General features: G+C 44.4%; 1 protein-coding gene across 1 annotated transcript in view; it reads right to left on the bottom strand.

Moving 5' to 3' along the window:
• cdm (importin-13-like protein cdm) overlaps positions 1 to 24,278 on the bottom strand; it is a 546,045-nt gene that overhangs the window by 353,124 nt on the left and 168,643 nt on the right. The gene's annotated exons all lie outside the window — the stretch shown is intronic.

Below are 24,278 nucleotides of genomic sequence, written 5' to 3'. Positions count from 1 at the left end.
CAATCACTAAAAATCTTACTATATTTCTAGATCCCTCTAGAAATAAACATAGATATAAATGGGCTGTGAAAATATGCAATTATATTAAATTTTATAACTTGCACGAACTGTATCACTGTAGAGAAGAGCACTTCACCCCTCCATGGAAGATGTGTTCATTTAATATCACATACCTGTAAGTCCCTCCCAAGAAACTCATTACTGGTAATCCCTTCATTAAATCACTTGGTATGTCTTCACTGTTAGTAACAATATATGACAAATTACATACGCTGATGGATCTAAGCAGGAGTCTAGGCAGCACTGCATCTGCTCGTGTTGTCACCTTCCTAGATAACAATTATAGCAACTATGTTGAGTTAGGCTTAAGAATTACCTAGGTGTTTACACTGCAAAATGAATTATTTGCCACGCTAACGGCTCTAATACAGTTAATTTATGACACTGAGCTGGACTTGGATTTTAATTCTACGATATAAGTGAAGGTGCTTGACTCGCATGATGACTAACAATAAGCTCACTGGAGAAACCAGATACAGATACTCGAAAATGGGAGAAAAATTAATTGATGTACAATTGTTTCGGATTTTATCATGCACTAAATTACTCCTTCGTGATAAGTCGAAAAGGTAGCCAAAGAAAGTACATCGAAGGAAAATGTAGAATATAACTTTGGTGTGTCGTGTTTCTAGCATTAGGAATAATGTTAGGAGAGAAGTAAATAATGAAACAATGTTATAATCAGAACTAAGCGATAAACCCACATGGGTCATACAGCTGAATGTTATAGGAATGCAATTAGAAGTCTGAGTACATCTGTAACCCACTATGAACGTAGATAAGTACATTTATGGAGCAACTTGCAATGTAAACAGACAGACTGATGTTGTATTGCCAGGTTCAGGCTTGGTTACAAGTACTTCTGACAGTCTGACACAGTCTGACACACAGTCTGGCACACAGTCTGACACAATGATGATGATCAAACCAAATGAAAAGTATGTGGCCATCTCTATGGTCACTTTCTGGAGCACTATTTGCCTAATTGTCTACTTATTGAGGAATTTAGGTGTAGACAGTATAGCAAATGTCGTATATGTTCCTGCAATAGATAGTAAGTCAACTACAGATATAAATCCAGATGTACCCCAGTTAGCTCTTTTGAGGCCTATTTCCTAGGCCTTTTGTATATCTATTTACACCTGTGCTACCGTCACAGAATGGATATGAAGTGCGCAATAAACCAGCCACTTCGGCTGGTTTATTGTACGATCACACCATTAACCTGTCCGGATGATCTGAAAATTCAATCTCCTTTGGATGCTCCACTTTTCCCAAATTTTGTGTCATCTACAAACTCTGCTATCTTCGATGCTGGCCCTTCCTCATGATCATTTATTTACATTGTGAAGAGGATTCGACCAAGAACTTATTCCTGGGGAACCCCGTACTTTATGTCTAATCACTCAAACACCTTTCTGTTCGTGAGTCAGACATAAATCCAAGCTTAAATTTGTCTCCTGTAGCCTGCGCCTTTATTTAGACCAGCAGTCACCGACGGAGTACCTTATCGAATATTTTTTTGGAAATCTAGGTGAATGTTGTGTAAGTTATTATTAAAACGTAATGCTAAACCCACAAGGTCATACAGACCGAAAGTTCTTAGCTTGCTGGAAAACTTCACAAGCTTCTCTGCAAGACTTGCAAGCATGAGCTCAGAAGCTGAAAAACGTGGAGAAGCAACGAGAAAAAAAAATGTGATAAATTCGTGCAAGATGAGAAAGATGTTGAAATTGTTATAATCTTATTTATATTGTCAGTGATGATAAACATTGTTGCAGATGTAATGTTGTGAAGGTCAAGACGATGTTCTGGAGCTGAGAACGATGTTGTATACAACAAAACATTCCATTAAGACAGTCAGGTATGATCCTCTGCTGCCAGATCCCTGTTGGCTTTACGTTATGTTACTATGTAAAAGAAAAACAGGACTCCTGTCCCTAGAAAGAAAAATATCTCCGTTTGTTTACCATTAATTTATATTCAGTTGATGGATCGGTAAGTGAGGATCCATGTCTCGTCTCCCTTCCTAAATACTGGAACAACATTGACCAGTTTCCAGACTTTGGGCAATTCGCCTTCTATCGATTTAAGTGGGTAAGTGATCTGGTATTCTTTTATAACTCTGGTAGATAGTTCGTTTGGTCCACTTGATTTGCTTAATGCTGAGCATCTCCAAGCATTTTAATACGTCGAGTATGCTACTTTCCTTAATCTTTATACTGTCAGTGTCACGCCCTAAAAGCAAATTCTGCGTTCTGGAAACACTGTTATGTCCGACTGTAAATAAGATGGAAGAATATTGTGAACATTAAAACCATATCCCTATTGTTATTCTGATTTTATCTTCGGTTGAAGTTCCCATCTTTGTTCTTATTTTTCCCCCCTGATACATTTGAAGAATTCCTTTGGATTACGTTTGATGTTATGTACAAATCTTCTTTCACAGTCCTCTTACAATTTCTAATTTTACTCTTGACTTCTCTTTGAACCGTATGTAGCTAGCAGGTCTACCTCTAATGAAGAGTAGAGAGAAATCAATGAGTGTGAGAGTCAAGACTTCGATAGGCTCCCTTTCGCGCATCAGGTAAATTAACACAAAACTGCTGGCCGTCTTCAAGAGGAAATTTATTAGTTCCTGATAAGCCCCAGGTTGTGGTGCTTTTAAGGCTGTTGGCGCCAACAGCCTGGTAGATCAGGCCAGCAACACTGAGGCTTGGTCTCTGACCACGCCAGTGGTGGAGTTGGGTGACCCCCGGAATCGACTACGGGTAACCATATTAAAATTTCTAGCAAATATGAATTACGTTTGTTTTGCCCATGATCCTCTAGTCTTGTCATCCTGCCTGACTCTGATCCTTTGCTCGCTTCATCTCTCCTGGCATATTATGGTCTTCAGTCTTTATAATTTATGTTTGGAATCCACAGTTACTCTAGTGTGTTTGTATGCCGAGTTCGATCCTGTTCATCATACTGATATTTCAGGGAATCTTCAACGTTACCTTCTCTGTAGTTGGCAACCATCAGATCACTTCCTGATAAAAACATTTATTTAAAGTCGAAGGATATTGAGAGAGAGAGAGAGAGAGAGAGAGAGAGAGAGAGAGAGAGAGAGAGAGAGAGAGAGAGAGAGAGAGAGAGAGAGAGAGAGAGAGAGAGAGAGAGAGAGAGAGAGAGAAAGAGTGAGTCCTCCAATACCCTAGTACCTGCCTTGCGCCACCTCCTGGTATCTGGGAGCCTCGGGGCACAGTGATACCTAACTGTGGGTATTTTATGAGTGGTACCAGCCTTAATTACGCACAGGGATATTCAGGAGAGGGATGGGCTAGTACCCAGCCCTGGTGATGGGCTAGTACCCAGCCCTGGTGATGGACTAGTACCCAGCCCCGGTGATGGGCTAGTACCCAGCCCTGGTGATAGGCTAGTACCCAGCCCTGGTGATGAGCTAGTACCCAGCCCTGGTGATGGGCTAGTAATCAGCCCTGGTGATGGGCTAATACTCAGCCCTGGTGACGGGCTAGTACCCTCCCTGGTGATGGGCTAATACCCAGCGCTGGTGATGGGCTAGTACCCAGCCCTGGTAATGGGCTAGTAGCCAGCCCTGGCGATGGGCTAGTACCCAGCCCTTGTGGTCTAGTAACCAGCCCTGGTGATGGTCTAGTAACCAGCCCTGGTGATGGTCTAGTAACCAGCCCTGGTGATGGTCTAGTAACCAGCTCTTGTGATGGTCTAGTAACCAGCCCTGGTGATGGTCTAGTAACCAGCCCTGGTGATGGTCTAGTAACCAGCCCTGGTGATGGTCTAGTAACCAGCCCTGGTGATGGACTAGTAACCAGCCCTGGTGATGGTCTAGTAACTAGCCCTGGTGATGGTCTAGCAACCAGCCCTAGTGATGGTCTAGTACCCAGCCCTGGTGATGGTCTAGTACCCAGCCCTGGTGATGGACTAGTACCCAGCCCCGGTGATGGGCTAGTACCCAGCCCTGGTGATGGGCTAGTACCCAGCCCTGGTGATGAGCTAGTACCCAGCCCTGGTGATGGGCTAGTAATCAGCCCTGGTGATGGGCTAATACTCAGCCCTGGTGACGGGCTAGTACCCAGCCCTGGTGATGGGCTAATACCCAGCGCTGGTGATGGGCTAGTACCCAGCCCTGGTAATGGGCTAGTAGCCAGCCCTGGCGATGGGCTAGTACCCAGCCCTTGTGGTCTAGTAACCAGCCCTGGTGATGGTCTAGTAACCAGCCCTGGTGATGGTCTAGTAACCAGCCCTGGTGATGGACTAGTAACCAGCCCTGGTGATGGTCTAGTAACCAGCCCTGGTGATGGTCTAGTAACTAGCCCTGGTGATGGTCTAGCAACCAGCCCTAGTGATGGTCTAGTAACCAGCCCTGGTGATGGGCTAGTACTCAACCATGGTGATGGTCTAGTAACCTGCCCTGGTGATGGGCTAGTAACCAGCCCTGGTGATGGTCTAGTAACCTGCCCTAGCGATGGGCTAGTAACCAGCCTTGGTGATGGTCTAGTAACCAGCCTTGGTGATGGTCTAGTAACCAGCCTTGGTGATGGTCTAGTAACCAGCCTTGGTGATGGTTTAGTAACCTGCCCTGGTGATGGTCTAGTAACCAGCCCTTGTGGTCTAGTAACCAGCCCTTGTGATGGCCTAGTAACCAGCCCTGGTGATGGTCTAGTAACCAGCCCTGGTGATGGTCTAGTAACCAGCCCTGGTGGTCTAGTAACCAGCCCTGGTGATGGTCTAGTAACCAGCCCTGGTGATGGTCTAGTAACCAGCCATGGTGATGGTCTAGTAACCAGCCATGGTGATGGTCTAGTAACCAGCCATGGTGATGGTCTAGTAACCAGCCCTGGTGACGGTCTAGTAACCAGTCTTGGTGGTCTAGTAACCAGTCTTGGTGATGGACTAGTAACCAGTCCTGGTGATGGCCTAGTGACCAGCCCTGGTGATGGTCTAGTAACCAGCCCTGGTGATGGTCTAGTAACCAGTCTTGGTGATGGTCTAGTAACCAGTCCTGGTGATGGTCTAGTAACCAGTCCTGGTGATGGTCTAGTAACCAGTCCTGGTGATGGTCTAGTAACCAGTCCTGGTGATGGCCTAGTGACCAGCCCTGGTGATGGTCTAGTAACCAGTCCTGGTGATGGCCTAGTGACCAACCCTGGTGATGGTCTAGTAACCAGCCCTGGTGATGGTCTAGTAACCAGTCCTGATGATGGCCTAGTAACCAGCCCTGGTGATGGTCTAGTAACCAGCCCTGGTGATGGTCTAGTAACCAGCCTTGGTGGTCTAGTAACCAGCCCTAGTGATGGTCTAGTAACCAGCCCTGGTGATGGTCTAGAAACCAGCCCTGGTGATGGTCCAGTAACCAGCCCTGGTGATGGTCTAGTAACCAGTCCTGGTGATGGTCTAGTAACCAGCCCTGGTGATGGTCTAGTAACCAGTCTTGGTGATGGTCTAGTAACCAGTCCTGGTGATGGCCTAGTGACCAGCCCTGGTGATGGTCTAGTAACCAGCCCTGGTGATGGTCTAGTAACCAGCCCTGGTGATGGTCTAGTAACCAGTCCTGGTGATGGTCTAGTAACCCGCCCTGGTGATGGTCTAGTAACCAGACCTGGTGATGGTCTAGTAACCAGTCTTGGTGGTCTAGTAACCAGTCTTGGTGATGGTCTAGTAACCAGTCCTGGTGATGGCCTAGTGACCAGCCCTGGTGATGGTCTAGTAACCAGACCTGGTGATGGCCTAGTGACCAGCCCTGGTGATGGTCTAGTAACCAGCCCTGGTGATGGTCTAGTAACCAGTCCTGGTGATGGCCTAGTGACCAGCCCTGGTGATGGTCCAGCAACCAGCCCTGGTGATGGTCTATTAACCAGCCCTGGTGATGGTCTAGTAACCAGTCCTGGTGATGGCCTAGTGACCAGCTCTGGTGATGGTCTAGTTACCAGTCCTGGTGATGGCCTAGTGAACAGCCCTGGTGATGGTCTAGTAACCAGCCCTGGTGATGGTCTAGTAACCAGTCCTCGTGATGGCCTAGTGACCAGCCCTGGTGATGGTCCAGCAACCAGCCCTGGTGGTCTAGTAACCAGCCCTGGTGATGGCCTAGTGACCAGCCCTGGTGATGGTCCAGCAACCAGTCCTGGTGATGGTCTAGTAACCAGTCTTGGTGATGGTCTAGTAACCAGTCTTGGTGATGGCCTAGTGACCAGCCCTGGTGATGGTCTAGTAACCTGCCCTGGTGATGGTCTAGTAACCAGCCCTGGTGATGGTCTAGTAACCAGTCCTGGTGATGGGCTAGTAACCAGCCTTGGTGATGGGCTAGTATCCAGTCCTGGTGATGGGCTAGTAACCAGTCCTGGTTACTAGCCCATTTATGGACACTCTGCTTCCTGTCAGTGAGCCATGACTCGATCCACGAGAGCACTTTCCCCCAATGCCATGAGCTGCCACTTTCTTTTACAGTCTATGGTGCGGAACTCTATCAAAAGCCTTACTAAAATCTAAGTAAATAATATCAAATTCTTTATCGTGGTCAACAGCCTCAAAAGCTTTACTGAAGAAAGTTAATAAATTAGTTAGACAAGACCGGCCTCTTGTGAATCCATGCTGAGTATCATTAATCAAGCTATGCTTATCGAGATGGCTTCTTATAATCTCAGCTATAATTGACTCTAGTAATTTGCCTACAATTGAGGTCAGGCTTATTGGACGGTAATTTGACGGTAACGACTTGTCCCCTGTTTTAAAAATAGGAATTACATTAGCCATCTTCCACATATCAGACACTACACCTGTTTGAAGAGATAAATTAAAAATATTAGTTAATGGTTCACAGAGTTCCATTTTGCATTCCTTAAGAACCCTTGAAAAAACCTCATCAGGACCCGGCGACTTATTTTGCTTCAGTCTGTCTATCTGCTTCCAACCATTTCACTAGTGACTGTGATGTTACATAATTTATCTTCTTCTAGCCCACTATAAAAATTAATTACTGGAATATTGTTAGTGTCTTCCTGTGTAAAAACTGAGAGAAAATAATTATTTAAAATCGAGCACATTTCATTCTCTTTGTCAGTAAGGTGCCCATAGTTATTTTTAAGGGGACCTATCTTATCTCTAACTTTTGTTCTATAGACCTGGAAAAAACTTTTTGGGTTAGTTTTAGAATCCCTAGCAACTTTAATTTCATAGTCCCTTTTAGCTTTTCTTATCCCCTTTTTAATGTCCCTCTTAATGTCAATATACTGATCATAAGATGACCCTCACCTCTTTTGATACGCCTATAAATTCCTTTCTTATGCCCTAGTAAATATTTCAGCCTATTATTCATCCATTTTGGGTCATTTCTATATGATCTAATTTCTTTATATGGGATAAACGTTCTTTGAGCAGCATGTATAGTGTTCAGAAAACTGTCATATTGATAGCTCACTTCGTTACCCCAGTCAACAGATGATAAGTGTTCTCTAAGCCCATTGTAATCTGCTAAGCGAAAATCTGGGACTGTTACTGAGTTATCGCTACTATCGTACTTCCATTCAATGCTAAATGTAATTGATTTGTGGTCGCTAGCACCCAGTTCCTCTGAAATTTCTAAATTATTTACAAGGGATTCATTGTTTGCCATAACTAAGTCAAGCAGGTTATTTCCCCTTGTAGGTTCTGTCACAAACTGCTTCAAAAAACAATCCTGAACTACTTCTAAGAAGTCGTATGATTCTAAATTCCCAGTCAAGAAATTCCAATCAATATGACTAAAGTTAAAGTCTCCTAGAATTACATTATCGTGCCTTGTGGCCTTAACAATTTCCTCCCATAGTAGTCTCCCTTGGTCCCTATCTAAGTTTGGGGGACGGTATATCACTCCTAAAATCAGTTTTTCATGCCCCTCTGAAAATTCTATCCAAACAGACTCTGTATGTGTTACTTCAGACTTAATACCCGTTTTTATGCAACAGTTCAAGCGATCTCGGACATACAATGCCACCCCACCCCCCTTCCCGATACTTCTATCTACTTGGAACAATTTAAAGCCCTGAATATGACATTCCGCAGGCATGTCCCGACTTTTTGAATTAAACCACGTCTCAGTTAAGGCAAATACATCAATGTTACCTGCACTAGCAACTAATCTCAACTCGTCCATCTTATTCCTAGCACTACGACAATTAGCATAATAAACATTGAAAGACTCTCCTTTCTCTTTACCCTTCCTGCTCATTTCTGTTTTTCTACTAAACCTATTACTGTCCTTATCGCCCAAAGTCCCTGGCTTTTCAATATCTACCTCATTCTGCTTATTACTAGTTCCCCTAGAACTCGTAATATTACTACACTGGGACTTCACTGTTTTCCTGCCAAAACCCATACCACTATTCCTAGTTTAAAGTCCTAACTGCTCCCTTCACTGCAGTTGCCAGTGCTACCACTCCAGACCTAGATAAGTGAACCCCATCCCTGGCATACATGTCATCTCTGCCATAGAAGAGGTCCCAGTTGTCAATGAATGTTACGGCATTTTCCTTACAGTATTTGCCCAGCCAGCAATTGACACCAATTGCCCTGGATAACCATTCATTTCCAACTCCTCTCCTTGGCAAAATACCACATATGACAGGGTTCCCACCCTTACTCCTAATTATTTCTATTGCTGACCTAAACCTGCTAATCAGGTCTTCACTCCTACGTCTGCCAACATCGTTGCCTCCAGCACTGAGACAGATAATAGGATTGCTTCCATTACCTCTCATGATGTCATCCAGACGGCTAACAATATCCTCCATCCCAGCCCCAGGAAAGCAAACTCTCTGTCTCCTACTCCTGTCCTTCAAGCAGAACGCCCTATCCATATACCTAACTTGGCTATCCCCAACAACAACAATATTCTTACCTTCCTTAATGTCTTTCGTCGTGACGTTGCCAGTAGTCGACTCACATTCGTCGGGTAGCACTGAGAATGTATTAGATGTTTCCACAACAGTTTCCACGGCAGTCTCTTTCTTCTTCATCGTTTCTACCTTTCCATTTGTCTTCTTGATCGTCAACTTCGTTCCCTGCTGTCCAGCCACTGACCAGTTTCCCTTCTTGACCTGAGGACTCAAAACAGGAGGACTACTACGAATCTTCTTGTTTTCCTCGGTCAGTCGCCGAATCTCCATCTTCGCCATCCTCAATTCTTCCTTAAGCTGTTGGTAAAGTTGCTCGATGGAGGGCATCTTGCTTCAATTCGTAGAGAGCGCGCAAACAGGTCTTCACAGAGCTAAGTACACGTCACCACTGCGCAAAAGCCAACTCAATCAGGAGCTACTGCGCAGCACGTCCGCACGGCCCAATAGCGATGCGAACAACTGGTGATGGCCTGGTGATGGCCTAGTGACCAGCCCTGGTGATGGTCTAGTAACCAGCCCTGGTGATGGTCTAGTAACCAGTCCTGGTGATGGTCTAGTAACCAGCCTTGGTGATGGTCTAGTAACCAGTCCTGGTGATGGTCTAGTAACCAGTCCTGGTGATGGTCTAGTAACCAGTCCTGGTGATGGTCTAGTAACCAGTCCTGGTGATGGTCTAGTAACCAGCCTTGGTGATGGTCTAGTAACCAGTCCTGGTGATGGTCTAGTAACCAGTCTTGGTGATGGTCTAGTAACCAGTCCTGGTGATGGTCTAGTAACCAGTCCTGGTGATGGTCTAGTAACCAGCCTTGGTGATGGTCTAGTAACCAGTCCTGGTGATGGTCTAGTAACCAGTCCTGGTGATGGTCTAGTAACCAGTCCTGGTGATGGTCTAGTAACCAGCCTTGGTGATGGTCTAGTAACCAGTCCTGGTGATGGTCTAGTAACCAGTCTTGGTGATGGTCTAGTAACCAGTCCTGGTGATGGTCTAGTAACCAGTCCTGGTGATGGTCTAGTAACCAGCCTTGGTGATGGTCTAGTAACCAGTCCTGGTGATGGCCTAGTGACCAGCCCTGGTGATGGTCTAGTAACCAGCCCTGGTGATGGTCTAGTAACCAGTCCTGGTGATGGCCTAGTGACCAGCCCTGGTGATGGTCTAGTAACCAGCCCTGGTGATGGTCTAGTAACCAGCCCTGGTGATGGTCTAGTAACCAGTCCTGGTGATGGCCTAGTGACCAGCCCTGGTGATGGGCTAGTAACCAGTCCTGGTGATGGTCTAGTAACCAGTCCTGGTGATGGTCTAGTAACCAGCCTTGGTGATGGTCTAGTAACCAGTCCTGGTGATGGTCTAGTAACCAGTCTTGGTGATGGTCTAGTAACCAGTCCTGGTGATGGTCTAGTAACCAGTCCTGGTGATGGTCTAGTAACCAGCCTTGGTGATGGTCTAGTAACCAGTCCTGGTGATGGTCTAGTAACCAGCCCTGGTGATGGTCTAGTAACCAGTCCTGGTGATGGCCTAGTGACCAGCCCTGGTGATGGTCTAGTGACCAGCCCTGGTGATGGTCTAGTAACCAGCCCTGGTGATGGTCTAGTAACCAGCCCTGGTGATGGGCTAGTAACCAGTCCTGGTGATGGGCTAGTAACCAGTCCTGGTGATGGGCTAGTAACCAGTCCTGGTGATGGGCTAGTAACCAGCCCTGGTGATGGGCTAGTATCTATTATTCTTCACATTTTTATTAAGTGATGGGGTATCGGTAAATTCAGAAGGGTCGTACAGCTCCTGTGAAATAGGAAGCTATCAGTTTTGATACGAGGAAGGGGAAGGCAGCTCCAATTCCTTGAACCAAGAGCTTCAAGGTTCCTTCCCTCCCCCTCCCTCACCTCCTTGAAGGCTTCTGGTAGATGAGGTAATCAGTCCCTCAGCCTAGAAGCTGAGAGATGGACTCAAGCTCCTGGGTCCGTTTCTATCATTCGAGTGAGAGGCGCGGGTTAGACGTTGTCCCTAGTTTTAAAGCCGTGTATATACTCTTTCTCCGATATTCTCTCTTAACCCATCTTAACATCATCCAGACTATTGGTTCTGCCAACACTAACAGTCTGGGTAGTCAGGCCAGCTACCAGGAAGCTTGGCCTGGACCGGACATCGCTGGTGATGATCCTCACAACCATCATGGATATTTTATTCAGTAAACTATACAATGTTTCTTCCAGTAATTTGGTATCCCAGCAGTATACCTCGGTGCTGGCCTCGAGTTTACTTCATCTTCCAAACATTTCGTTTATACCTTGAGAACGTCTCATCCGATGGTCTTCAGAGGCGCCTGAGTTCCCCTGTCTCCTAATATCATGTTTAGTTTTCCCACTATAATCTACCTCGTCCATAGTTATTATCGCATTTGTTTGGTTTCGTAAGGAGAAGTCCAGGATCTTTCCTTAATTATAGGTATAACTTAACAAATCTTTGAGGATAATTGTGTTACAGACCTCAGACCTCTGTAACACAGTTATCCTCAAAGATTTGTTAAGTTATACCATGAATTAAGAAAAGATTCTAGACTTCATCTTACGAAGGCAAAGCAACTGCGATAGTAACTATGGACAAGGTAGATTATAGTGGGAAAAAGAGCAAGTTATTAGAAGACAGGGGAACTGACGTGCCCCTTAAGATTTTTCAACGCTGTTGTACTGTATATAGGCAATGGTTCATGGAAATAATGGTAAGTACAGGAGCACTCTGGTCGCTTCCATACACCATTCCTGAAGTCGGCTTCCATGTGATAACTTAGGAAAGGTTATTACTGTTGTTGTAGCTGTTATTACTGTTGTTGTAGCTGTTATTACTGTTGTTGTAGCTGTTATTATTGTTGTAGCTGTTATCACTGTTGTTGTAGCTGTTATTACTGTTGTTGTAGCTGTTATTATTGTTGTAGCTGTTATTACTGTTGTAGCTGTTATTACTGTTGTTGTAGCTGTTATTACTGTTGTTGTAGCTGTTATTACTGTTGTAGCTGTTATTGTTGCTGTAGCTGTTATTACTGTTGTAGCTGTTATTATTGTTGTTGTAGCTGTTATTATTGTTGCTGTGATTATTGTTGTAGCTGTAGGGGCATGAAAAACTGATTTTAGGAGTGATATACCGTCCCCCAAACTTAGATAGGGACCAAGGGGGACTACTATGGGAGGAAATTGTTAAGGCCACAAGGCACGATAATGTAGTAATTCTAGGAGACTTTAACTTTAGTCATATTGATTGGAATTTCTTGACTGGGAATTTAGAATCATACGACTTCTTAGAAGTAGTTCAGGATTGTTTTTTGAAGCAGTTTGTGACAGAACCTACAAGGGAAAATAACCTGCTTGACTTAGTTATGGCAAACAATGAAACCCTTGTTAATAATTTAGAAATTTCAGAGGAACTGGGTGCTAGCGACCACAAATCAATTACATTTAGCATTGAATGGAAGTACGATAGTAGCGATAACTCAGTAACAGTCCCAGATTTTCGCTTAGCAGATTACGATGGGCTTAGAGAACACTTATCATCTGTTGACTGGGGTAACGAAGAGAGCTAGCAATATGACAGTTTTCTGAACACTATACATGCTGCTCAAAGAACGTTTATCCCATATAAAGAAATTAGATCAAATAGAAATGACCCAAAATGGATGAATAATAGGCTCAAATATCTACTAGGGCATAAGAAAGGAATTTATAGGCGTATCAAAAGAGGTGAGGGTCATCTTATGAATCAGTATATTGACATTAAGAGGGACATTAAAAAGGGGATAAGAAAAGCTAAACGGGACTATGAAATTAAAGTTGCTAGGGATTCTAAAACTAACCCAAAAAGTTTTTTCCAGGTCTATAGAACAAAAGTTAGAGATAAGATAGGTCCCCTTAAAAATAACTATGGGCACCTTACTGACAAAGAGAATGAAATGTGCTCGATTTTTAATAATTATTTTCTCTCAGTTTTTACACAGGAAGACACTAACAATATTCCAGTAATTAATTTTTATAGTGGGCTAGAAGAAGATAAATTATGTAACATCACAGTCACTAGTGAAATGGTTGTGAAGCAGATAGACAGACTGAAGCAAAATAAGTCGCCCGGTCCTGATGAGGTTTTTTCAAGGGTTCTTAAGGAATGCAAAATGGAACTCTGTGAACCATTAACTAATATTTTTAATTTCTCTCTTCAACTAGGTGTAGTGTCTGATATGTCGAAGATGGCTAATGTAATTCCTATTTTTAAAACAGGGGACAAGTCGTTACCGTCAAATTACCGCCCAATAAGCCTGACCTCAATTGTAGGCAAATTACTAGAGTCAATTATAGCTGAGATTATAAGAAGCCATCTCGATAAGCATAGCTTGATTAATGATACTCAGCATGGATTCACAAGAGGCCGGTCTTGTCTAACTAATTTATTAACTTTCTTCAGTAAAGCTTTTGAGGCTGTTGACCACGATAAAGAATTTGATATTATTTACTTAGATTTTAGTAAGGCATTTGATAGAGTTCCGCACCAAAGACTGTTGAAGAAAGTAGCAGCTCATGGCATTGGGGGAAGGGTGCTCTCGTGGATCGAATCATGGCTCACAGACAGGAAGCAAAGAGTGTCCATAAATGGGGTTAAATCCGAGTGGGGATCAGTAACAAGTGGCGTTCCACAGGGATCAGTCTTGGGCCCGTTGCTGTTTATAATATATATCAATGATCTTGATGAAGGAATTACTAGTGATATGAGCAAATTCGCCGATGACACGAAGATAGGTAGGATAATTGATTCAAACGTAGATGTTAGGGAACTTCAGGAGGATTTAGACAAACTCTACTCTTGGTCAGAAAAGTGGCAGATGCAGTTCAATGTAGATAAATGCAAGGTTCTGAAGCTCGGGAGTGTCCATAACCCTAGCACTTGTTAGGTAAGACACATATGCAACAGTTAGACAACTTTATTCCGAAACGTTTCGCCTACACAGTAGGCTTCTTCAGTCGAATACAGAAAGTAGGCAGGAACAGTAGAGATGTGAAGACGATGTAATCAGTCCATCACCCTTAAAGTCGTAGAATTTGAGGTTGTCAGTCCCTCGGCCTGGAGAAGTTCAGTTCCATAGTCAGGAACTATCTGAAGATCAAGCGACAGTGCGGAGACTTAAATACTGTCGGAAGGAGAGGTGCAGGGTAGTAGTAGTAGTAGTAGTGAGAGGCAACTGAGAGGTCATGTCCCTCTCAGATCCAACCCTTCTCACTTGAAAAGTTTGTCCAAGGTGTTTTCTGTACCAAGATGCCACGTGTTGCAGTGTCTGACAAGATGAACATCAAAATGGTATACAATACCGACAGGTTGTTAGGTAAGACACATATGCAACAGTTAGACAACTTTATTCCGAAACGTTTCGCCTACACAGTAGGCTTCTTCAGTCGAATACAGAAAGTAGGCAGGAACAGTAGAGATGTGAAGACGATGTAATCAGTCCATCACCCTTAAAGTCGTAGAATTTGAGGTTGTCAGTCCCTCGGCCTGGAGAAGTTCAGTTCCATAGTCAGGAACTATCTGAAGATCAAGCGACAGTGCGGAGACTTAAATACTGTCGGAAGGAGAGGTGCAGGGTAGTAGTAGTAGTAGTAGTAGTGAGAGGCAACTGAGAGGTCATGTCCCTCTCAGATCCAACCCTTCTCACTTGAAAAGTTTGTCCAAGGTGTTTTCTGTACCAAGATGCCACGTGTTGCAGTGTCTGACAAGATGAACATCAAAATGGTATACAATACCGACAGGTTGTTAGGTAAGACACATATGCAACAGTTAGACAACTTTATTCCGAAACGTTTCGCCTACTGTGTAGGCGAAACGTTTCGGAATAAAGTTGTCTAACTGTTGCATATGTGTCTTACCTAACAACCTGTCGGTATTGTATACCATTTTGATGTTCATCAACCCTAGCACTTATAAGTTAAATAATGTAGAACTTAACCATACAGATTGCGAAAAGGACTTGGGGGTTATGGTAAGCAGCAACCTTAAACCAAGACAACAATGCCTAAGCGTACGTAATAAGGCAAATAGATTACTGGGATTTATATCAAGAAGTGTAAGCAACAGAAGTCCAGAGGTCATACTGCAGCTTTATACATCATTAGTAAGGCCTCACCTAGATTATGCAGCTCAATTCTGGTCTCCATATTACAGAATGGACATAAATTCGTTAGAAAACATTCAGCGTAGGATGACTAAATTAATACATAGCATTAGAAATCTTCCTTATGAAGAAAGATTGAAGACTCTTAAGTTACATTCACTTGTTAGACGAAGAATGAGGGGAGACCTGATCGAAGTGTATAAGTGGAAGATAGGTATTAATAAAGGGGATATTAACAAGGTCTTGAGGATATCTCTCCAAGAGAGAACCCGCAGTAATGGATTTAAATTAGATAAGTTTAGATTTAGAAAGGACATAGGAAAGTATTGGTTTGGAAATAGGGTAGTAGATGAGTGGAACAGTCTACCTAGTTGGGTTATTGAGGCTAGGACTTTGGGTAGTTTCGAAATTAGGTTGGATAAATACATGAGTGGGATGGGTTGGATTTGAGTGGGACTTGCACATCAGAGCTTAGTTCTTGGGTAGCACTGAAAATTGGGTAGGTCAAATGTTTGTTAGTGGGATGAATTGTAAAGGACCTGCCTAGTATGGGCCAACAGGCCTGCTGCAGTGTTCCTCCTTTCTTATGTTCTTATGTTCTTATGTAGCTGTTATTACTGTTGTAGCTGTTATTATTGTTGCTGTGATTATTATTGTTGTAGCTGTTATTGTTGCAGCTGTTATTACTGTTGTTGTAGCTGTTATTATTGTTATAGCTGTTATGGTTGTAGCTGTTATAATTGTAGCTGTTGTTATGGCTGTTATTGTTATAGCTGTTATTATTGTTGTTGTAGCTATTATTGTTGTAGCTGTTATTACTGTTGTTGTAACTTATTACTGTTGTTGTAGGTGTTACTGTTGTTGTAGCTATTATTGTTGTTATAGCTGTTAATATGGTTGTAGCTGTTATTATTGTTGTTGTAGCTGTTATTGTTATTGTAGCTATCATTGTTGCAGCTGTTATTGTTGTAGTAGCCGCTATTGTTGTAGTAGCCGTTATTGTTGTTGTAGTAGCTGTTCTTACTGTTGTCATCACTCTTGCGCTGTTGTTTAAAGGACGTCAATGGAAATAAGTCTGACTTTTTCGGGTTATCCCAGGTTGTTTACTCATATGTTGCTGTGTGTGATAATCTATGTAACTGTATTTGTGTTATACCTGAATAAACTTACTGTTACTGCTACTTGTGCTGCTGCTGCTGCTGCAGCTAGTTCTGCTTACATTAAAGCTGGTACAGAGGTACCAGCAGGATGAGCAGGGGGTGAACACAGGTATTGTGTATCAAGCTCCTACGAAAAGAGGATTATGCAGGAGGTGTTGCCAGTTCCCCTGACACACAACACTACAGGTGGATGGAGGGGTAGGGGAGGGGTGACGCAAGGGGAAAGGATGGGTGACTGGCAGGGGAAGGTGAGGAAGGGTAATGGCAAGGGAAGGCGGGGAAGGGTGATGGAAGGGGAAGGTAAAGGAGGGGCGATTATTTTTGAATAAAATTCATTCGCAGTGTGGTGCTACACTATTCTATATAAAAGTTAACACAGTGGAAGCAAAAGATGTACCTTTGATGAGTTTCGAGAGTCTTTCTGCTCCCGGAGCCCGGCCATGGGCCAGGCTCGTCTGGTGGTGTTTCCTCTGAACACGTTCCATCACGCAGGATGTGTCGCATACAGTGCTGAAATGTCAGCCTGAGCTGGGAGACTTTAGTAGTGTCAGCCTGAGCTGGGAGACTTTAGTAGTGTCAGCCTGAGCTGGGAGACTTCAGCAGTGTCAGCCTGAGCTGGGAGACCTCAGCAGTGTCAGCCTGAGCTGGGAGACTTCAGCAGTGTCAGCCTGAGCTGGGAGACTTCAGCAATGTCAGCCTGAGCTGGGAGACTTCATTAGACTTCAGCAGTGTCAGCCTGAGCTGGGAGACTTCAGCAGTGTCAGTCTGAGCTGGGAGACTTCAGCAGTGTCAGCCTGAGCTGGGAGACTTTAGAAGTGTCAGCCTGAGCTGGGAGACTTCAGCAGTGTCAGCCTGAGCTGGGAGACCTCAGCAGTGTCAGCCTGAGCTGGGAGACTTCAGCAGTGTCAGCCTGAGCTGGGAGACTTCAGCAATGTCAGCCTGAGCTGGGAGACTTCATTAGACTTCAGCAGTGTCAGCCTGAGCTGGGAGACTTCAGCAGTGTCAGTCTGAGCTGGGAGACTTCATTAGACTTCAGCAGTGTCAGTCTGAGCTGGGAGACTTCAGCAATGTCAACCTGAGCCGAGAGAATTCACTAGTGTCAGCCTGAGCTGGGAGACTTCTACTTCACTAGTGTCAGCCTGAGCTGCAAGACTTCACTAGTGTCAGTCAGCCTGAGCTGCAAGACTTCACTAGTGTCAGTCTGAGCTGGAAAACTTCACTAGTGTCAGTCAGCCTGAGCTGCAAGACTTCACTAGTGTCAGTCTGAGCTGGAAAACTTCATTAGTGTCAGTCAGCCTGAGCTGCAAGACTTCATTAGAGTCAGTCAGCCTGAGCTGCAAGACTTCATTAGAGTCAGTCAGCCTGAGCTGCAAGACTTCACTAGTGTCAGTCAGCCTGAGCTGCAAGACTTCACTAGTGTCAGTCAGCCTGAGCTGCAAGACTTCACTAGTGTCAGTCAGCCTGAGCTGCAAGACTTCACTAGTGTCAGTCAGCCTGAGCTGCAAGACTTCATTAGAGTCAGTCAGCCTGAGCTGCAAGACTTCATTAGAGTCAGTCAGTCTGAGCTGCAAGACTTCACTAGTGTCAGTCTGAGCTGGAAAACTTCACTAGTGTCAGTCAGCCTGAGCTGCAAGACTTCATTAGAGTGAGTCAGCCTGAGCTGCAAGACTTCATTAGAGTCAGTCAGCCTGAGCTGCAAGACTTCATTAGAGTCAGTCAGTCTGAGCTGCAAGACTTCACTAGTGTCAGTCAGCCTGAGCTGCAAGACTTCATTAGAGTCAGTCAGCCTGAGCTGCAAGACTTCATTAGAGTCAGTCAGCCTGAGCTGCAAGACTTCATTAGAGTCAGTCAGCCTGAGCTGCAAGACTTCATTAGAGTCAGTCAGCCTGAGCTGCAAGACTTCACTAGTGTCAGTCAGCCTGAGCTGCAAGACTTCATTAGAGTCAGTCAGCCTGAGCTGCAAGACTTCATTAGAGTCAGTCAGCCTGAGCTGCAAGACTTCACTAGTGTCAGTCAGCCTGAGCTGCAAGACTTCACTAGTGTCAGTCAGCCTGAGCTGCAAGACTTCACTAGTGTCAGTCAGCCTGAGCTGCAAGACTTCACTAGTGTCAGTCAGCCTGAGCTGCAAGACTTCATTAGAGTCAGTCAGCCTGAGCTGCAAGACTTCATTAGAGTCAGTCAGCCTGAGCTGCAAGACTTCATTAGAGTCAGTCAGTCTGAGCTGCAAGACTTCACTAGTGTCAGTCAGCCTGAGCTGCAAGACTTCATTAGAGTCAGTCAGCCTGAGCTGCAAGACTTCACTAGTGTCAGTCAGCCTGAGCTGCAAGACTTCATTAGAGTCAGTCAGCCTGAGCTGCAAGACTTCACTAGTGTCAGTCAGCCTGAGCTGCAAGACTTCACTAGTGTCAGTCAGCCTGAGCTGCAAGACTTCACTAGTGTCAGTCAGCCTGAGCTGCAAGACTTCACTAGTGTCAGTCAGCCTGAGCTGCAAGACTTCATTAGAGTCAGTCAGCCTGAGCTGCAAGACTTCATTAGAGTCAGTCAGCCTGAGCTGCAAGACTTCATTAGAGTCAGTCAGTCTGAGCTGCAAGACTTCACTAGTGTCAGTCAGCCTGAGCTGCAAGACTTCATTAGAGTCAGTCAGCCTGAGCTGCAAGACTTCACTAGTGTCAGTCAGCCTGAGCTGCAAGACTTCATTAGAGTCAGTCAGCCTGAGCTGCAAGACTTCACTAGTGTCAGTCAGCCTGAGCTGCAAGACTTCACTAGTGTCAGTCAGCCTGAGCTGCAAGACTTCATTAGAGTCAGTCAGCCTGACCTGGGAGACCTGAGCAGAGCAATGAACCTATCGTCAACTATTCCATTAAAGGCTGATCAGGTACGGCAGCTTCAAAGGTTCCGTCCCATCAGAGTTGACGCTTCTACCAAGATATCTCTCTCATCACCAAGCGAAGCAGAAGTAAATAGGAGAGAGAAGAGGGAAGATGGTAGGGGGTGAGAGAAATCTGGACTCAATTACATACTTAGAACACATGTATAAATGTGGAAACAGTGTGGATTCATCGTTGTAATAATCTATAGACATTTTGAACATCAAAATGGTATACAATACCGACAGGTTGGTAGGTAAGACACATAGGCAACAGTTAGGCAACTTTATTCTGAAACGTTTCGCCTACACAGTAGGCTTCTTCAGTCGAATACAGAAAGTAGGCAGGAACAGTAGAGATGTGAAGACGATGTAATCAGTCCATCACCCTTGAAGTCGTAGAATTTGAGGTTGTCAGTCCCTCGGCCTGGAGAAGTTCAGTTCCATAGTCAGGAACTATCTGAAGATCAAGCGACAGTGCGGAGACTTAAATACTGTCGGAAGGAGAGGTGCAGAGTAGTAGTAGTGGTAGTGAGAATGTAGCCACTGAGAGGTCAGGTCCCTCTCAGTGGCTACATTCTCACTACCACTACTACTACTCTGCACCTCTCCTTCCGACAGTATTTAAGTCTCCGCACTGTCGCTTGATCTTCAGATAGTTCCTGACTATGGAACTGAACTTCTCCAGGCCGAGGGACTGACAACCTCAAATTCTACGACTTCAAGGGTGATGGACTGATTACATCGTCTTCACATCTCTACTGTTCCTGCCTACCTTCTGTATTCGACTGAAGAAGCCTACTGTGTAGGCGAAACGTTTCAGAATAAAGTTGCCTATGTGTCTTACCTATAGACATTTTAAAAACTATGTCGGTGGTCACGAGAGGTCACGCTGCCTGGTTACGAGAGGTCACGCTGCCTGGTGGTCACGGGAGGTCACGCTGCCTAGTGGTCACGAGAGGTCACGCTGCCTGCCCTGTTAGGGGCCCGAGACTGTTCAACTGCCTCCCAGCATACATAAGGGGGATTACCAACAGACCCCTGGCAGTCTTCAAGCTGGCACTGGACAAGTACCTAAAGTCGGTACCTGACCAGCCGGGCTGTGGCTCGTACGTTGGTTTGCGTGCAGCCAGCAGTAGCAGCCTGGTTGATCAGGCTATGATCCACCAGGAGGCCTGGTCACAGACCGGGCCGCGGGGGCGTTGACCCCCGGAACTCTCTCCAGGTAAACTCCAGGTTACCTGGGCAGTGTTTTGTGATAACATGACTTGCTTTTGTAGTGTTTCTGAGTCAGAGCTCAAGGTCTTGAAGGTTCTACTTGTCAAGATCTTGTACGAGGAGGTTCTACTTGTCAAGGTCTTGAAAGAGGAGGTTCTACTTGTCAAGGTCTTGAAAGAGGAGGTTCTACTTGTCAAGATCTTTGAAAGAGGAGGTTCTACTTGTCAAGATCTTTGAAAGAGGAGGTTCTACTTGTCAAGATCTTTGAAAGAGGAGGTTCTACTTGTCAAGATCTTTGAAAGAGGAGGTTTTACTTGTCAAGATCTTTGAAAGAGGAGGTTCTACTTGTCAAGATCTTTGAAAGAGGAGGTTCTACTTGTCAAGATCTTTGAAAGAGGAGGTTCTACTTGTCAAGATCTTTGAAAGAGGAGGTTCTTTTCTCCAGAAGGAAAATAAGAAATTGAAAATTCGCTTCGATAAGTGCAACAATAAATACGAGCCGGGTGGCGGACACAGTAAACAAGTCACCAGCAACCAAGACCAGGTTGGTAGCACCAACAAATGAGAAATAATTTCCAATGAAGTTTAGAAACGTCAAACTGAGGAAGGTTTGAAAGAGTAGACTTAAAAGGTACGAAATATCTCTTCCATTCTCCAGGTATTTCAGCGGTAAACGTATATAAAGATACCATTAACTCTTCTACTAATAAAGCTAAGAAAATCGTGTTGCAAAACTGTGCCTTCTGTAATAGGGATAGGCAGGTGAGACAGAAGGTGCTCTCCTGGGACTGGTGTTGATGACACAGTCCGTTGGTTAGGTAATATGTTAGGTAATGAGAACAGGGTCATTATGTGCCTCAGTGCTGGGGGAAATGATATTTGGGAGTACATGAAACAGGAGCTGCTAGTTAAGAACACCTAGAGATTTAATTAAGTCCAAGAGGAATCCCTCTTGGACAATTACAATTACAAGAGAATTAAAGTCCAACTCAAAAGAAATATAGTAGTAAAATTAGGGAAAAGATTAGGCCCACTTTATCTGGTCAGGTTACTGTCAGTGACGAAGAAATGTGTACAAACTTTAACACTTATTTCCTCTGTGTTCAGGCAGGAACTTATTAACAAAATTTCAGAAATCAGCAAGTACATAGATCATGAGGAAAATAAGTTATGGAAGATTCAAGTCACTGGTGACGAACTGCTCTCAAAGGTTATAAAAGAATGCAACGAGAAATGTAGCAAACCATTGGCTAGTTTTTGTAACAGTTCAGTGGAATCAACTGAGATATATATTCGGAGTGGGACATAGGTCCTTAATTTCGAATTACAGACCAATTAGCTTAACCCCCATTGCGGGATAATTGATGGAATCCATAATTGCAGAAGTAATCTGAATCCATATTCAAAAACAAATTGATTAATGAATCTCGGTTTCACTAACGGAGATTCTTGCCTTACAAATTTATTGACCTCTTTTTCACCGAGGCATTTGAGGTGGTAAATCATGATAATGAATAAGAATGTGTATATGGACTTCAGTAACGCTTTTTTAAGCGTTCCACACACTAGACTGATGAAGAAAGTAGCGGCACACGGAACAGGAAGAAATTTTTCTCCTGACTCGAGGAGTGGCAGAATGCGGAGGCATCGCAATTAGTTGCACATTAGTTAGTATTAGGCCAGTTGTTTACAAAATGCATATACGATATAGATATGGGAATAAATATCGACATAAGCAAGTTTGTTGACACTAAAATAGGTGGTCAAATAAATTCTGATGAGCACTCCAGACAAGTGCAGGAAGAGCTGGATAAGTTGATTCAGTGGTTGGAAAAAAGGAAGACGCAATTCAATATGGGCAAATGTAAGGCTGTAATCCTAGAGCAAGTCTACCTGGAGGATGTTCTGGGGGTCGACGCCTTCACGGCTCCGTCCATGAGCAGGTCTCCCATTGGATCAGGGCCTGATCAACCAGGGTGTTACTGTTGGCCGCACTCAGTCCATCGTATGAACACAGTCCGGCTGACCAGGCACTGACTTTAGGAATATATCCAGTTCTCTCTTGAAAACAACCAGGCGTCTATTGATAATCCCTCTTATGTATGAAAGGAGGCTGTTGAATAGTCTTGGGCACCTGACACTTGTGTCGTCTCTTAGTGTACTCACGGCACCCCTGTTTTTCAATGGGGGTGTGTTGCCCCGTCTCTCAAGTCTTTTACTTCCTTGAGGAGTTATTTCTGTACGCAGATTTAAGACCAGTCCCTCTAGCATTAATATAGATCTGAATCAAGAAGTAAATGTAACAGGTTATTTTCCAGCTTCATATTTCCTTGATAAAGCCTTATTTTAGAATGGACATAAATGAACTGGAAAACAGAAAAGTATAACAAAGGTAATTTCATATATAAGAAATCTATCCTCTGAGGATAGACTGAAGCCACTGAATCAGAGCTAAGTCGTAGAATTATATATGTACTAATGGGGGACCGGAAGAAATAAAGGGAGGGGGGTAAGGTGGTATAAATAACGTGCTGAAAATATCTAACCAACACAGGACTCACAGCAATGAATTCGTGTTAAAAATTTAGATTTAGAAAAGATGCAGGCGAGCACTGGCTTGGCAATAGATTTGTGGAAGAGTGAAACAAACTGCCTAGAAGCGTTGTCGAAGTGAGAACTCTGGGTAAATTTAACAACTGGTGGGAGGAATACATGAAGTGGTGTGGGGAAGGTGTGAGATGAACCTGCCCAGCATATCTGAGGTTTACCTGGAGTCACTTCCTAAGGTCACCACCCCCGTGGTTAGGTCCCAGACCAGGGCTCCTGGTTGCTGGCCTCATCGATCAAGCTATTAGTGCTCGCCACCCGCAGTTCATCGTATGCACCACAACCCGGCTGTTCAGGAACTTTCTGAGGAATCGGTAGAGTTCCCTCTCGAAGACAGCTAGGAGACTATTGGTGGTCCAGGCTGACCACGTACCACAGACTACCTCACCTGTACTAAGCCACAAATTCAACTTCACTTGTACTGGACAACATCTACCAAATGAAGGCTGACCCAAGATAAGACCGGCGAGAAACATGCTGTAGTACTCAACTTTATCAGATAAGTCAAGTCGCAAAGCTAGTATGTCGACGAATAAAAACTGCACACCTTAATTCACAGAGTGACATAGAAAACACTATCACCACACACACACACACACGCGCGCGCGCGCTCAAACAAACAGTTAAATAAGTACATAAATACACTCACTGGCTACTTAATTAGGTACACTTTTCTAGTTCTGGGTAGGGCCCATTTTTGCCCCAAAACAACCTATATTCGTCGTGGCATGAATTCAACAAGATGCTAGAAACAGTCTTTAGAGATTCCGGTCCATGATGACACCTTGCAGTTGCTATCATGTCGGCTGCACATTCATGCTACAAATCTCCTGTTCCACCACATCTTCTGTTCCACCACATCCCTTTGGGATGTGGTGGAACAGGTTGACAGCTTGTAACTGTCATGGAATTAGCATGAAGACATGTGCTCTGTGGCATGGCGCGTAATCCAGTTGGAAATAGCCATTGGATGATAGGTAGACTGTGGCCTTAAAGAGATGCACATAGTCAGCAATAATAATCAGGTAGGCTGCGGCATTTAAAAGTTGCTCATCTGGTATTATGGGTTTTAGATGCTTGTCAGGAAAACATTTCTCCACACCATTACAGCATCGCCTTCACCAGCAGCCTGATCCGTTGACACAAGGCAAGATGGATCATCAGTCATATTGTTTACACCATATTCTGACACTACCATCTGCATGTCGCAGCAGAAATTGTGATTCGACCTACCAGGCAACATTTTTCCAATCTTCAACCATCTAGTTTTGGTGAGCCTGTGCCCACTGTAGCCTCAGTTTCTTGTTCTTAGCTGACAGAAGTGGAACCCGGT

This window comes from Cherax quadricarinatus, chromosome 33 (assembly GCF_038502225.1).
Source record: "Cherax quadricarinatus isolate ZL_2023a chromosome 33, ASM3850222v1, whole genome shotgun sequence".
Taxonomy (NCBI): Eukaryota; Metazoa; Arthropoda; class Malacostraca; order Decapoda; family Parastacidae; genus Cherax; species Cherax quadricarinatus.
The sequence above is the reverse complement of the archived record's forward strand: the minus strand, read 5'-3'. Positions and strand labels throughout refer to the sequence as shown.